Raw genomic sequence first — 16,461 nt, forward strand, 5'->3', positions numbered from 1 at the left:
GGAATAATAATAGAACTTCCTGGAGGAGTTTGGAGTAGAATGATAAAGAAGTTTTTAATGTTTAGACTTCATTTGATAAATAATGGGCACTTATGATGAGGTTTTAAGAATAGTTGAATTTATTAGATGATTGCATACAGAGGATAAATTATATATTAGTACAATTAACTAGTTTGTATTTGAGGGTTACTAGTGACAAGAATATTAAAACACTATTTGCATAGGTTTGGTGAGAGGCAATGATTTGAATTGAAGTAGTTGCATTAAGGATATTGAAAAAGAGATTGCAAGAGGTGATAGGTTCACATATCGAGTACATATTTGAGATTATAATTGAACTCAGAATTTTCTGATGAGACAATAAATTCAATATATTCTTCTATATAGATACTTCATACAAGCCTCACTTTTGCTTATAGCATCCTGTTGTATGTTTCCTTTGGAATTTCTTGAAAGTTATAAAAATATCACTTATTTCTAGAAACCATGCTACTTATTATCACTAGTTCATTCTTGGAAATCATACTAGATTATCAAGTCTGATAAATTGCTCTATCATGTCACTGTGGAATGCATAATAGGGCAATTCATTTACCAGAGATTTGTCAAATTTGAAACAGTAAAGTAAAAAGCAAATTCACTCTGTGATCCTGGAAGTTACCCTAAAGGAATTCACCAGATTTTTCAGGGACATAAATTTACTTCTTTTTCCAGATGTTTGCATTTCATTTTGGATTGATGAGATTCTAACAGCTGTTGCCATTCTCTCTTGTTCTTCCCACCTGGCATGGATTAATTAGCTTTTGATTGTTATCTTTATTCTTCTACTTATTCTCTTTAATTTGATAAGTGACTGATTTATTTCTTCTTTTTCCCCTTCCATTTTCCCTTTCCTTGAAGAAAGATAGTATTCATAGTTCTAATACAGATGCTGGGGCTAGGAACAGAAAGTAGATGGAGATGCTTTTCTGCCACAATCATTCCACCATTAGCTAGATAACCTTAGTTTCTCAGATCACTTTATCCTTCACCTTTTCATGGTACCTAATATTGCCTCTCATTGTTTTTGCAGATTGGTGATTTTTGAACTGGCAGAAGAGATTGGATGGGCAAAAGAATCAGTAACAGAATCGATAACATTAAACATTACAACTCTAAAGTTAGGAGGTATATTTTTTTTCTGCAAGGTAATCAGAGTTAAATGCCTTTCCCAGGATTGTGCAGCTAATTAAGTGTAAATGTCTAAGACTGAATTTGAACCCCAAACCTCCTGCTCTATCAAGTATACCACCTAGCTGCCTCTTTGTTGTTGCTGTTTGCCTTCCTCAGAGGAAAGTTTATTGAATAGATTAGCTCAATAGAAGATGTTTGGAAGTTGGAATAATCTAGTGAAATAAGTAACCTGATTACTAAGGATTTAACTTGGATTTTTTTTTAATACTTAACCAACCAACATCCAGAATAACATGTTATCTTTCCCCTTTTCACTTGAATCCCCCAACTACCTTTTCTCAATATTAAAATAACTTCACTAAATACAAGTTCCCTGGAGTTTGCAGACATGAGGAAATGAACAACAATGAAAATAACACTCTGATAATTTGCCAGTCATGTTATAGAATTATTCTTTCTTGGCTGTAATCCCTACTATCAAGCAAGGCTGATCCAGGTAGATTATTTGAGCACAGGAGTTCAGCGGTGCAGCAGGTCTACAGTTGTTTGAGTATTTGTGCTAAGCCTAGTAGGATAAATCATTTGTAAGGCACAGTCACCATACTACCTAAGAAGGTATGAATTGATGAAAGTGAGGGGGAAAAAAAAAACACATTAGAGCTTCTAGACTTCTCAGCATTGGATTAGTCCATGAGTGGTGGTTACCACACTTTCAGCTTAGGCAAGGCATATTCAGCCTTAAATATGCAAACTCATCTGTTTCCAGGATGTCAAACATTCCTCTTTGTCCTCATTTCTTTGAGCCATTAAGGGCAACAGGATAAAGAAGAATAAGAAGAGGTGGGTTAAAAATAGAGGAAGATGGTCAGAAATCATCAGAATGAATTATGGAAAATAAATGAGAAACTAAAGTAGTGGAAATAGCAGTGATATGAAAATAACTACATGCCATCTATTCTGTGCTGTTATGTGCCAGAGATTAAAACCAGGAGCAATAGATGAAAGTTGCAAAGAGACCAATTAAGACTTAATATCAAGACATCCTTACTGGAACTTTAAAATTCCCAAAAGGTAAATAAAAATGTCTTTAGATGTCTTAGTCAAAGGTTAAATGGTTAATTCTTATCTTTGAGGTATTTTATAGAGACGAATTTAATGTTCAAATATGGTTGGTCTGGTTGGTCTCTGATCTCTCTGAATTCTGAGATTCTGTAATTTTCTTAGGTAAGGGGTCACGTATTCTGAGAAGTATGGAAAGATCCCCAATATTCTACACAGAAAGAATAAAACTTAAAAATCAATTAGATCTGGGTGGCAAAAGTCAGAAAAGAGTTTAAAGTTTCAAGGATAATGGCATTCCCAAGAGAGATGGGCTAATGTAACATTCAATAGTTAAAAGTTCCTATCAATTGTATGAGAAATAACCTAGAATATATACAAATAACCTAGAATATATACAACTTTGGGGAGGGTCAGTTTTTCTGTCTTTAACATTTGGTAATGATACCCACAATATCTTTCTAACAAGGTTGTCATGAAATGCAAATATTAGTATTCATGTAAAATATACTATAAACTTTAAAGCAGTTTATCAATGTTTTCAATCATCATAATCATCATCATCACTACTGCCATTACTATAATGGTTTGAAATCTATTCACACTATCCATGTTTAAAGTTAATTTTCTGTCCGTGGATTTTATTTGTTTTCCCTAAGAAGGATATACTCAACATATTATAGGCCTTCTTCTAGGTTCTTTAACATCTTCTGTAAACCTTTGCACAATTCACACTACTTATCTATTATCTCTTACTTTTTCAATGTAATTCATCAGCTTTCTTTGCTGATAGTACATCTACTGCTGATTGTACATATAAAATCTGTTTTTGCTTGTTCCTACAGTTAAATTCCTAGTGGCATTTTTAATGAAGTAATTTGGTTTATTTATAATTCTTTTTTATTATAGCTTTTTATTGACAGAATATATGCATGGGTAATTTTTTACAACATTATCCCTTGCACTCACTTCTGTTCTGACTTTTCCCTTGCCTTCCTCCCCCCCTCCCCTATATGGCAGGCAGTCTTATACATGTTGAATATACTATGGTATATCCTAGATACAATATATGTATGCAGAACAGAACAATTCTCTTGTATCACAGGAAGAATTGGATTCAAAAGGTAAAAATAACTTGGGAAGAAAAACAAAAATGCAAACAGTTCACACTCATTTCCTAATCTTCCTTCTCTGGGTGTAGCTGATTCTGTGCATCATTGATCACTTGAAATTGAGTTAGATCTTCTCTTTGCGAAGATATCCATTTCCAGAATACATCCTCATATAGTATTGTTGAAAAATATAATAATCTCCTGGTTCTGCTCATTTCACTCAGCATCAGTTCATGTAAGTCTCTCCAAGCCTCTCTGTATTCTTCCTTCTGGTCATTTCTTACAGAACAATAATATTCCATAACATTTATATACTACAATTTACCCAACCATTCTCCAATTGATGGGCATCCATTCATTTTCCAGTTTCTAACCATTACATAAAGGGCTTCCCTAGTGACATTTTTTTTAGAATGCATTACACATTTTCTGATGAAGCCTCTGATGCTGTATCATTGCTATCCAGAATAATTAGTCTGGGTTTAGCTGGCCATCAAAAAAAAAATCTTCATTATGCCCATTGGTATGCTAGCAGGGATAGTTTTCTTAATCTGTTCTTTTCCCTATACTTCATTTTAAACCCCAAATCAGGTTTTATGCATATTTTCTAACTTGACCTACAATTTTGTCAATCTAATTGAAGTCTGTACTTAAGCAACATCATTGCCATCTATGACAAAAGCCATTGTCCTTGCTTTTCCATATCTCTCTCTAGCTGAGGGGTCTAGCCACACTCTGCTCTATACACCAGCACAAAAAAGTCATTAGGTAGTCAAAGAGACCAAGGAATGTGGTTCAGATGGCTTAGATGCAAGTCACTGAACACTATGTAGCTAAATGTCTATATTTTATGTTCTTTTTGTCTAATAAGTTAGTCTAAAATTAAATCAAGTGTTATGGTTCCATGCAAGTTAACAGGTATGTATTTAATTCCCAGTTTCAGTGACTCTTAAAATACTTATGATAACTTTAATTTACATTCTAGCACAAGTTTTCTTGATAGTGCTGAAAAATTCCCACTTTCGAAATAAAAACCAATACCCTGTAGCTGAGAATTCTTTTCTCTTCAGTTTTGCGTTAAAAGCATGAATTGAATGAATCAATTCAACCTCCAGTTTTTAAAGTATTCATACAAACAAGTTTTACATTTATGTCTTTAATATCAGAATATCCTGATGTTTAAATAATTAAGAAGCTAAAAGAAAACATTGGTTTGCTTATTATTTTGTAACTTTGCATCTGGGACATGCTAATATGCATTTTTATTGTAGCACTAAAGTAAGAGATGTTTGAGGCAGTTGATTAAAAATTCAAAAGAAATTCCATTAAAATTGTAATACACACTAGTCAAAATGGGAAGGAGAAATGCTTATAAATTGTTATGACATAAAAAAAATACTCATATTGGGGGAGGGATGGATGGTGGCAGAACATAGCAAGATTTCTGTAATTTTTTTTACCTAATCTTCCACTCATGTGTACTCAAACTGAGGCTTAATAGTTCTCTGCCTATTGACATGACTAAACAGCTTATTCCAGATCATGTCTCAAGGAGTCAGCCACTCTAGTTCTTTATGGCGTAGATATATATGTTTTACACACACAAACTCACATGTACACACTCACACACACATATCCCTCTACTCAACTCAACATATGCAAATAAAAAGACAAGAACAAACAGTATTTTTTTTGAAATACTTGTGTCTTAGAGGGAAGTGGTATTTACTTCTTATCAAGAGTGATAGATGGCATGGTAAAAACATTGGAATTATTTGAAAATGAATATGTACTTCATTATGCTAGCAGGAATTTATAAACCCAATTTAGTACTTTTTCAGTGTCTCCTTTTTGGTTTATACCTGACCTAATCTCCAGGTTTCATTTGTATCTATTGAAGAATAAAATGTTTTTTTTTTTCCCCTGTTCTCTTCTTTTCAAAGAACCTCTACATCTGGAAGTATGATATAGAAGAAGACATGATGAAGAGATGCCAACTGATTTTCTATTATAATGGCTAGTTAGGTTAAGAAACTGAGATGAATATAAAACAAGAGTTGAAATTTTTAGATAAACTAAATTCCAATAATAAAGGCTAAACCTTTTAAAGTCTGCTTTCCAATTTTACCTCTGGAGATGACATTCCCAGGGGAGTCCATTTCTCCCTTTTTACCTCCCTCATTCCTATTCGCAGGCCATAAGTCCTTTTCTGGGTTATAGGTTCTACTTCAAGAATTGTAGATTCAAAATGTCTATAAGTGCATTTAAAGTCAGTGTCATTCCTGATTGGTCAGAAGAAATAGATCCTCTCTTATATAGACTCCAAAAATTCATATAGTGTGATTCTTTTGCCTTGGACAACTAATTATCTTTTTTCATTTTCCTGGGGAAATCAAAATAATCATTCTTCTTAACATATGTCTTGAATGATTTTCCAGAAGCAAATTCACTACTCATTCAGAGAAGATGTTTTTAAAACAGGTGAATTGGGGGAAAAGTTCTAAGATGATAGCAGAGTTGGTTAGAGAATTCTAAGCTCTCCAGATTTCTCCACAAACAAGACAAAATTATGTCTCAGTCAACATATAGTAGTAAAAGAAAAAAAAAAAAAAAAAACAAGAGTTGTTGCAGAACTCCTGGGACAATCAGAGAAGATCCAAAAAGAGATATCAGGACAGAGATTTGGCCCATATGAACTGCCAGAATAGTTCCACTGAAACAGCAAGATGAAATCTGGGTTTAGCTGAGTTGGGAGGCAGCTGTAGCTTCTGTCACATGACTTTTCACCTACCAAATGTATGAGGTGATCAGAATAAGAGTCAGGGAAGATTGAGGGAACCTCTACTGATAAGGGATGGCAGGCACTCCTGTGCTGTCAAGACATGGTTCTGAGTGAGAAAGAACCATCACATGTCTAGTGAGTACAGAAGCAGTGGAAGAAGGATGCTTTGACTATGGACACTTGCAGGAGGACAGAGTTCTTACTTTTGGTTTCTAGATCAGAGGGAAAAATTGAAGGAAAATAAAAAAAAAAAAAGCTTCTCTTACTCCAAAGATTAACATTAAATGGTCACCTGCCCAATAATAATTCATAGAATAACAAAAAAAACACTTTAACAATCAAATTAGAGATTGTGGGGGGAAATTTTAAAAAGCAACAATCCAAAAGAACACAGGAAGATTAGGAAAAGAAAATCAACCAACTAGACAAAAAAGATCTCTAAAGGAAGAAAATAACCCCTTGAAAACTAGAATTGGGCAAGGGGTAGCCAGCAAAACTTTTTGTTTTGTTTTGTTTTTATTCAATTTAATCTTCATTCATTTAATTATTTTTAAACCTTTTTGTTTTCAAATCATATGTATAGTTTTCAACATTCACCCTTGCAAAACACTCTTCCATATTTTTTCTCCCTCTTTTCCCCTACCCTCTTCATTAGATGGCAAGTAATCCAAATATATGTTAAACTTGCAATTCTTCTATTCATATTTCCAAAATTATCATGCTGCACAAGAAAATCAAATCAAAAAGCAACAAGATTCAAGCAAACAACAGTAAAAAAGTGAAAAGACTTTTTTCCACACTCAGTTCTCAAAGTTCTTTTTCTGGGGGAGATAACTCTTTACATCCCTAGAACATTTTAACTAGCTTGAATCACCTCAATGTTAAAAAGAGCCAGATGCATCAAAATTGATCATTGTATAAATTTGCTTTTGCCATGTACAATAATCTCTTGAATCTGCTCATTTCACTTAGTATCAGTTCATATAAGCCTCTTCAGCCTTTTCCGAAATCATTCTGCTGATCATTTCTTATACAATAGTAATATTCCATAAAATACACATACCATAACTTATTCAGCCATTCTCTAACAGAAGGACATCACTCCGTTTCCAGTTTCTTGGCACTACAAAAAGGACTGCCAGAAACATTTTTCACACATAGTTCCCTTTCCCTCCTTTAAGATCTTTTGGGGATATAAGCCCAGTAGAAAGACTGCTGGATCAAAGGGTATGCACAGTTTGAAAGCTGTTTGGGCATACTTCCAAATTCCTCTACAGAATAATTGGATCAATTAACAACTCCACCAACACCAACAACATAGTGTCCCAGTTTTCCCATATCACTTCCAACATTCATCATTATCTTTTCCTGTCATTTTAGCCCATTTAAGAGGTGTATAGTAGTATCTCAGAGTTGTCTTAATTTGTATTTCTCTCACCAATAGTGATTTAGAACATTTTTATATGACTAGAAATGGTTTTCATTTCTTCATCTGAAAATTATTTATTCATATCCTTTGATCATTTATCATTTGGAGAATGGCTTGTATTTAAATTTAAGTCAATTCTCTGTTTTAGAAATGAGGCCTTTATCATAACCATTGTATGTAAAAAATGTTTCCCCCATTTATTGCTTCCCTTCTAATCTTGTCTGCATTGGTTTTGTTTATACAAAACCTTTTTAACATAACGTACTCAAAATTATCCATTTTGTATTTCATAATGCACTCTAGCTCTTCTTTGGCCACAAATTCTTTTTTCTCCATAGATCTAAGAGGTAGACTATTAATTCTTTGTTCCTCTAATTTGCTTATATTATCACTCTTTATATCAAAATCTTAAACCCATTTCGACCTTATCTTGGTATAGGTTGTTAAGTGTGGGTCAATGCCTAGTTTCTGTCATACTGATTTCAAAATTTCTCATCAACTTTTGTCAAATAGGGAGTTTTTATCCCAGAATCTGGGGTCATTGCACTTATCAAACACTATTGTGTCTTGTGAATCTAATCTATTCTGCTGTTTGACTTCTCAATTTTTTAGCCAGTACCAAATGGTTTTGATGACCAACCAGAAAAGTTATAAGAGAACAAGAAATAAAAAAAAAAAAATAGAAAGAATGAAAAAATGAGACATAATGTGACATCATACAAGAAAAACAATTGATTGGGAGAACAGATCAAGAAGAGAAAACAAGAATAATTATACTACAATAAAGGTACTTGATACCTTTAATCTTGATACAATAATACAAGTATTAAAGAAAATTGTCCTCAAGTTTTAGAACAAGAAGGCCTTGTACAAATGCATATGAATATAGATGTGTATACATGTGCAAAATTATAGATATCTCATATATGTGTGCATGCATGCATGCATATGTGTACATGCACACTGATTATATATGTACCAACAGACATGCTGCATACATAGATACATGCTTACATGTGTGTATCCATGTATATCCATGTATCCTTCTTGGGGGAGGTGAGATAAATGAGGAAAGAACAATAAAACAATAAATTAAATGTAGACAGCAGAGAACAAAAGAAAACTTACAAAGAAGCAAAGAAAAGATGAACATCTTGGAGCTTCAATGAAGTAAGAGATTTTCAATCAATTCTATTAAAAAAAACAGAACTAAATAGCAAATTTAACCTTCAAACACAGGATTCAAGAGAACCATAGAAAGGTAAAAAGGGGAAAAATATATTTAAAGGTTAAACTGTTTACATTCCTAGATGGGAAAACAATATCTGCAATTTTTGAGAATTGTTTCAGACACTGGGGCAGACAAAAGGAAGGATCACATGAACTGAATGTGTGATTGTGAATGGACTCTGATGTAATGACATCAAAGAAAAAGACATTAAGGAGTGAAAAAAGGTATGTACTGCAAAAAGAGAAAGGGAAGTAATGGAACAATTAGTTCACAGGAAGAAGCTCAAAGACACTACAAAAACAGATGAATTTGGAGAAAGGGTTCTGGAAAGATGGCAGAGTCATTCAGAGAATTCTAAACTTTCCAGATTTCCTCCACAAATAAGACAAATTATGCCTCAGTCAACATATAGTGGTTAAAAAAAAAAAAAAGAATTGGGGCAATGGAGGGAAAAAAGGGAAGGGAATGAACATAGTCCAAAGGTTAATCTCATCATATTTGGTTCTAAGAAGGAATAACAATTATTCAGTTGGGTATAGAAATTTATTTAATCCTATGAAGAAGTAGAAGGAGAAAGAGAAAAAGAAAAGGGGGGACAGGATAGAAGGAGTGGTAGAAACACTGGGAAAAAAAGATAAGAGAAGTGGGAAAGGGCTGATAGAAGATAAATTAGAGGGTGGAGTGAGTTACTAAGAGAAGGGGTAGGGGTGATGGGAGATAAGACAATGGGTGAGATTGGTAAAAAATTACATGACTAAGGACAGGATGGAAGGAGACAACAAAAGTAAATACAGGGGAGACAATAGGATGAAGGGAAATAAATGTTAATGTAAATGGGAAGAGCTCTCTCATAAAACAGAAGCAAATAGTACAGTGGATTAAAAAGTAGAATCCTACAATTTTTTGTCTACAAGAAACAAATTTGATACAGAAAAATACAACTGTAAAGGTAGAAGGCTGGAAAAGGATTTATTATGCTTCAGCAGAAGTAAAAAAAAAATGAGAGGTAGCAATTCTTATCTCAGATAAAGCAAAAGTAAAAACAGATCTTCTTAAAGAGATAAGGAAGGAAAGAGCTTAATAAAGAGTACTGTAAATAATGAAATAGTAATGATACTAAATATGTATGCACCATGTGATACAGCAGGCAAATTTCTAGAGAAGATTTTAAGACATTTGTAGGAAGAAATAGATAGCAAAACTATTCTAGTGGGGAACCTCAAACTTCCACTCTCAGAATCAGACAATTCTAACCACAAAATAAACAAGAAAAAATAGGGAGATTAATAGGATCCTAGAAAATCTAGATATGATAGATCTCTAGAGAAAATTGAATAGGAACATAAAAGAATTTACTTTTCCTCAGCAGTACATGACACCTACACAAAATATTGACCACATATTAAGGCATAAAAATCTTATGATCAAATGCAAAAAGGAAGAAATAATAATTGATTCCTTTTCAGACAATAATTCAATCAAAATTATATTCAATAAAGGACCCAGGAAAAATAGACCAATTGGAAATTAAATAATCTAATTCTGAAGAATGATTGGTCAAACAACAAATTACAGAAACAATTCATAATTTCATCCAAGAAAATGACAATAGTGAGACAATATATCAAAATCTATGGGATGCAGCCAAAGCAATTCTAAGGAGAAATTATATACCTCTAATAAATAGCTACATAAATAAAGCAGGGAAAGAAGACATTGATGAATTAGGCATGCAAATTAAAAAAAAAACTAGAAAAATAAACAAATTAAAAACTGCCAATTAAATATCAAAGTAAAATTTTTGAAACTCATAGGAGAGGTTAATAAAATAGAGACTAAAAAAACTGTTGGAACTAATAACCTAACAGGTGGTTTTATGAAAAAAAAAACAAAATAAATCAACCTTTGGTTAATTTGGTCAGAAAAAGGAAAGAAAAAAATCACAAGCATCAAAAATAAAAGGGGTGAATTCACCACAAACAAGAAAGAAATTAAAGCAATAATTGGAAGCCAGTTTGCCCAACTCTTTGGTAGTAAGTCTGGCAATCTAACTGAAATGGATGAATATTTACAAAAATATAAATTACTTAGGTTAACAGAAGAGGAAATAAAATACTTAAATAATCCTATTTTAGAAAAAAAAAATTATTGAACAAGTCATTAATGAACTTCCTAAGAAAAAAATCTCCAGAGCCAGACATTTAAAGAACAATTAATTTCAATACTATGTAAACTATTTGGAAAAATAGGTAAAAAGGAGTACTGCCAAATGTCTTCCATGACACAAATATGGCACTGATAGATATCTAAACAAAGAAGGGCCAAAAGAGAGAAAGATAATTGCAGACCAAACTTCCTAATTAATGTTGATGTAAAAAATTTTAATAAAATATTAGCAAAGAAATTATAGCAACTTATCAGCAGGATAATATATTCTGACCAAGTGGGATTTAAGCCAGGAATGTAGGGCTGGTTCAATATAAAGAAAGCTATCGCTATCATGAACCATATAAATAACAAAACCAACAGAAAATATATGATAATGTCGATAGATTTTGGCAAAATATAGAACCCATTCCTATTAAAAACACAAAAGAGCATAGATATAAAGGGAGCTTTCCTGAGAATAATAAGCAGTATCTATCTAAAATCTATAGCAAGCATTACTTGTAATGGAGAGAAGCTGAACACATTCTCAGTAAGATCAATAGTGAAACAAGGATACCCATTATCACCACTATTGTTCAGTTTTATACTAGAAATGTTAGCTTTAGCAATAAGAAAGGAAAAAGAAAGGAGAAGAATTGTAATAGGTGATGAGGAAATAAAATTATCACTGTTTTCCTTAGTCTCAAAATGGGCATAGGGCCAGGTCAGGGATGATTGGAAGAGTTCAAAATTCTTATTTCAAAAAACTTAGCAAGCAAAACAAATTCCTCAAACAAAATGTTGGCAACATAAAGCTTCTTATTCTTGCTTTTAAGTTCCCTGGGCTTTTCCTTCTCTCTACTCTCTTCCTCAAACTGATTTTTTTCTATTAAAAATTATCTCTAGATTACAACTTTCATCAAGTTCCTAGTAAAAGGAAATTTTACATTATATATATTCCAAACTCACTGGCATATTTGGAATAACTGATGTCCCCCGAAATTGATGAATGTTTCATTCCTGTCACTAGCCCACAGTTTACTGTTCTGTTTCATTACATATTTCTGTTGACTATTCTTTGTTCAAGTCCACTTACCAGAGCTATAGTTCTCTAGACTTCAGGTTCAGAAATAACAAGAAAAAATGCTATGTACTGCAAATAATGACATACTCTTATGTCTATTAAGGAGACAAAAATTATATCCAGTAAGTATTAGAAGCATAATTTGAACCCAGATTTTCCTAAGTCCAAGTCTTACTCCTCTATATTACTATACCACATTATTCATTTGTGTGTGGTATGATAGGGTGGTCTCTCTCTCTCTCTCTCTCTCTCTCTCTCTCTCTCGGCATTTGTGTGTTGCCAGAGATAAAAGATTAGTATCAGATTTTTACCCCTTTAGTACATGACAAAGGTTAGAGATTTATACAGGTTGTTGGTTTGTTTTTTGTTTTTTTTTAGATCAGCTAAATATATTCTTGTCTTGTCAATTTACCTTTTAGAAAAACAATAAACTTTATAACAAAAATAAAAATTGTGATCCTGCTTTATGGGAAACTGTGGAAACTGAGGAATGACCAAATGCAGGCTCTTCAGCAATGAAATTTTTAACAATCTTCCCTTGCAATTTTTGACATATTCCCAAAAAAGAATTATGCTACTCTCTTGATAGTTTTGTTTTGTTTTCCCTTCCAGAAAAAAAAAAAAATGTCTGCAGCTGCTTTTGATAACATATTGTCTTTGTTTCAAGTTTGTAAATTTGAATTATTCATTTAGCATTTGGGAAAATATGCTGTGCAGTTGTTGACAAATTTAACTCTATTTATTTTCATTATTTAAAACATCTATATTCCTGATTCTTTTAATGTCATTCTATTAGGTATTTCTCACAGTTCTGAAAAGTAGGTCATGGTAACTTGGGGGAGATTGCAGGTGGGATGCTTGATGAAAGAGAAAGTTTTCAAGATTTGATTATGTGAAAATATCAACTAGACATTGGTTTTGTTTAAATTAGAGAGAAAATGAAATAAGGAAGTGGTATAATAATGATTTTCACTCCTCAAACCCATTTATTAAGGGAAGACTCAATGTAGTGCAGTATGTGGAAAGCTAGCTTTGAAGTTATAAAAATGTGGGATCACTTATGCTTGGCATACACTAACTAAATGATTCTGGGCAAGTCACACTCTTATATATCTCAAATAGCTTTCTTAGACTGTCAAATTTCATAGCAGGTAAAATTTACATTGATAGATTGGAAGAGGGAATTTTGTTTGTCTCTTTATCTTTCCTTTCCTCCCCATTCCTCTCCTTCTCTGCCTGTCTCTGTGTCTCTGCATCTCTGTCTTTGTGTCTCTGTCTCTCAGTGTATCTGTGTCTGTTTGTCTTTTTCTCCCTCCCTTTCTCTTTCCCTCTCCCTCCCTCCTCATTTTCCCTCCTTTCTCAACTCCCTCCAAGGCAGCAATGCAATGAAAACAATAATAGCTTACAGTTATAGGAATTTAAGACTTTGCAAATGCTTGCCTTATAAGAAATCTGAGAGGTTAGTACTAAAGTGTGATCATTCTCATGAGTCACTGATAGTATATGAACTCAGATTTCCTCAGTATGAATCTCTACTATGCCACACAGCCTCAGGATATGACATAGATTCTCTTCTTAATAAGCTTGTATTTTTGGGTGGGTATAAAAATAATTGATATGAGACTGAGTGACATAAATAGGCGGAATAGTTACACATAAATTATTATAAGATGGATGACAGAACCATCACTATTAACCAAAAGTGAGGCAAGGCAGGGAAGCATGAGGAAGGGAAGGATAATGTAGGATGTTATCTTATATATGCATCATTACATACTTGAGTTGGGTCACAGGTGTTTAAACTGAAAGGGATCTTAGACATTACCAATCTCCCTTCACCCATCTGTTAAAGAAAGAGACTCAAAGAGGAAATACTATCCCAAGGTCACATGAATGATTAATGGAAACATCAGAAATAAAAATTAAGTCTCCTGATGTTCATTTTAGTGTTCTTTGTATAACCCTGTGATTTTAGAGTTATAGGGTGCAGAAGTTAAGTTAAACACTGCAGTGGGTAATTCTTCATTCACCTGAGATGGAAAATAATTGACATTTTTGGAGAAAATGATTTTCAACCTAGCAATACTAAACACATAATTGGCATTCAAGAACATTTTCAGTAAAATGGTTTGAAAATTCATTAAAATAGATTTTAAAAACAGTAGGACTAGCTTAGATTGGCCTCTAGTTCCATATCTTCAACTGCTTATTGAATACTTCAAAATGGATGTTCCAGACATGCCTTAAATTTAATACATACAAAACAAAATTTATTTCTCCCCACCTTTCCTATTTTCTATTTGAATTGCTAACTAATTTATGGAATTATAAAATAGACTAGGCAGACTAGACAAAGACAGTTCTTTGGGGGTACTCATTAAAAAAGATCATGAAGCCAGTGGAAGTAAGGATATAGTCATATTAATTAGGCACAGAGGGTATAATATAGAAAGTACAAAGACAAGTGGCAAAGAGGAGAGAGATACAAAGGTAGACTGTGGCAACAAAGATAGGATAGTGAAGGGAAATAGGCAGACTTGTTTCTACCTCCATAATCTTTCTCATATTCAACTCCTTACCTTCTCTGAAATAGTCACTCTGTTAGTGAAGACATTCCTTGCCTTATATCAGCATCACTGCAATAGCCTACCATTTGTTCTTCTTGCTTGAACTCTCTTCTCATTCCAGGCCATCCTCCATTCAGCTGTTGAATTTGTTTTTATAAAGTGCATGCCCTTTTTTATAGAGGCAAGGAACTGGAAACTGAGTGAATGCCCATCAGTTGGGAAATGACTAATAAGATATAGTAGATGAATGTTATGAAATATTATTGTTCCATAAGAAATGATGGGCAAGATGATTTCAGAAAGGCCTGGAAAGACTTGGATAAACTGATGCTAAGTGAAGTGAGCAAAACATTGTATACAGAAACAAGAAGAGGATGCAATGATCTCTTTTTTTCTTTCTCATTTTTTTTTCTTTTTGATTTGATTTTTCTTGTTCAGCATGATGGATATGGAAATATGTAGAGAAAAATTGAACATGCTTAAAGTATAGTGGATTACTTGCTGTCTAGGGGAAAGAGGTGGCAGGAAGAAAGAGAAAAAATTTAGAACACAAGGTTTTGCAAGGGTGAATGTTGAAAATTATTTTTGCATATATTTTTGAAAATTAAAATAAACTTATTTTATAAAAGTGCATGTCACTTTTCCAAATTAGTTTATTTTGATGGTTTTCTATTACTTTTAGGATAAACTAGGAAAATCTTTTGTTTGGCTTTTAATGATCTTCATAACCGGATTCTTTTAATATCATGTCACTTATGAAGACCGAGTTAGCATCCTGGATGTCTTAGAATCAACCAGAGTCAGGATAAGCAAAAGTCCTTGGTTTTTATTCTTGGTCTTTAGGGGTAGAAGTGAAGGGGATGGACACAGGATCTCCATGACCTCTCTTCTCCTTGACTACCACCAAAGTGACTTGTCTTACTCCAACCCCTAATCCCTCCTGCAATTCTCTATATACACCAAAAGATCCAGCCAGCACAGAATAGTGGGAAGGACCATTTTCAAAGCATATGCTAATAGAGTATTGTCCAATCAGTAATTACCCTTAAGTGCTCGGTTGTCTGATTCCAGTGAGTCAACTCAAGAGTTTCAGACCTTTGTAGTCACTGACCTGCATGTGCATAGCATTGCAATAATACTAGTCTCCTTGTTCCTTACACAAATATCTTCATCTCCAGATTCCAGTTATCTTTTCTTCTGTTTATCTTACCCCTTCCTTCCACCCTGCCTGGATCTCTCTCACTCTTCTTCTCTATTTCTGGGCTTCCTTAGCTTCCTTCAAGTTTTAGTTAAATTTGCTCCATTTATAAATAGCCATCTCTTAAAGCTAAGGTCTTTCTCCTTGGATTGTCTTCATTTTATATTGTATGTGTCTTGTTTATGCATAGTTGTTTACTTGCTTTCTCCAGGATTACACCTGAGCTCCTTGACCCAGCAAGTCTTCTTGTTCTTCTTTTTGTTCTTGTTTTTCTTCCCATTCTTTTTGTTTTTGTTCTTCTCATTGTTCTTGTTTTTTTGTTCTTGTTCTTGCTGTTGTTCTTCTTATATTTATTTGCCATTCTTTATTTCTCCAACACATAGCACAGTACTCATCATGTTGTAGGTGCTTCACAAATGTTTGGTCATGCTTCAATTATTCAAAGATTTGTTATTTTATTATAGTGGGAACATGGGTACTTTTACAATGTTAGATGAAAACTCCTTCCATTCACTCTGGCCACATCCATTTCCATGATTTAGTAGATAATTGCTATGGATTATTAGAAAAATTATCACCTGATTAAGCAGTTTCTAGTGATGAATCTCTCTCATCTTGTCTAGAAACCCAATCTGTTCATGGGCTTGTAATGGAAATTGTTCTAGCTTGGCAGGGCTC

The sequence above is a fragment of the Sarcophilus harrisii genome, chromosome 6 (assembly GCF_902635505.1).
Source record: "Sarcophilus harrisii chromosome 6, mSarHar1.11, whole genome shotgun sequence".
In the NCBI taxonomy this organism is placed as follows: Eukaryota; Metazoa; Chordata; class Mammalia; order Dasyuromorphia; family Dasyuridae; genus Sarcophilus; species Sarcophilus harrisii.